This window comes from Dryas octopetala, chromosome 3 (genome assembly GCF_963921425.1).
Source record: "Dryas octopetala chromosome 3, drDryOcto1.1, whole genome shotgun sequence".
NCBI lineage: Eukaryota > Viridiplantae > Streptophyta > Magnoliopsida > Rosales > Rosaceae > Dryas > Dryas octopetala.
In genome coordinates, this window is record NC_141368.1 from 21,422,817 (window position 1) to 21,423,961 (window position 1,145).

Consider the following 1,145-nt stretch of genomic DNA (forward strand, 5'->3'; position numbering starts at 1 on the left):
GCCTACACTCACACATACCCATTGATTTTATGATTGCTTTCATGTGGTGTGAAGTGCAAATATATAGCCATATATTAATAGCAGGTTCCAGCTCATAAGAATCAAAGGCTGTCTATGTCAAACAAACGTTTGCAAATCAATTAACAATGAATAAGGCAGACATGGTAGTACTATTGTTAGCTCACACTTCACCAGACATCACCCCCCAACAACATAACCTTGTTTTATTAAATATAACACATTATTATAGCAAGGAAAACATGCACTTCAATTATTTTCAAAAAAAATAAATGAAAAAAGTTGAACCTTCCATTTCTTCAGCATTACATTTTCTCACTTATTATAAAAGATTTAAAGTTTTGTTCTGAACCATGGATGATAATATAAAATTACAACTACTAGATAGTCCAAATCTCACTCACTAATTTAAAGTTTTGTTCTACAAAATGGAGCACAGAAAACGCCCTTGTGAGCAAACTAATTTACCCAAAAATTTAGAAACTAATTTACCTAGAAATTCACCTTCACCTGTCGAGAGCATCTTCAAGCGGTGGCGGCGACGACAAAGAGTGGCTGGGGTGCGACTGGTCAGGTTGTTCTTTGACGTCTGCGAATGGAGAGGCTAAGAGTCAGAGGGTGAGAGAGAGAAAGAGAAGTGAGAGTGAGAGAAACAGAAGAACTTACAATGAAGTCTGGGAGTGGCGACGGTGAGTGTGTGAGGCTGATGAGCAGATAGTCCAAATCTCACTCACTAATTTAAAGTTTTGTTCTACAAAATGGAGCACACAGAAAACGCCCTTGTGAGCAAACTAATTTACCCAAAAATTCAGAAACTAATTTACCCAGAAATTCATACTTCACCTGTCGAAAGGATCTTCAAGCGGTGGCGGCGATGGCAAGAGAGAGGCTGGGGTGCGACTGGTCAGGTTGTTCTTTGACGTCTGTGAATGGAGAGGCTAAGAGTCAGAGGGTGAGAGAGAGACAGAGAAGTGAGAGTGACAGAGAAGTGAGAGTGAGAGAGACAGACGAACTCACAATGAAGTCTGGGCCTGGAGTGGCGACGGCGACGGCGACTCCGACGATGAGTGTGTGACACTGATGAGCTGAGACAGTTTTTGCGAGATGGAATTTGCGAGAGATCGAGA

The 1,145-nt window shown here is 41.2% G+C and overlaps 1 long non-coding RNA gene across 1 annotated transcript; it reads right to left on the minus strand.

Moving 5' to 3' along the window:
* Window positions 1–557: 557 nt before the first annotated feature.
* Window positions 558–941, minus strand: LOC147291768 (uncharacterized). The gene is made up of 3 exons (XR_015121405.1): window positions 862–941; window positions 685–769; window positions 558–607 (listed from the first exon to the last, which is right to left on the minus strand). It is a non-coding gene; the product is annotated as an uncharacterized LOC147291768 (long non-coding RNA).
* Window positions 942–1,145: the final 204 nt, after the last annotated feature.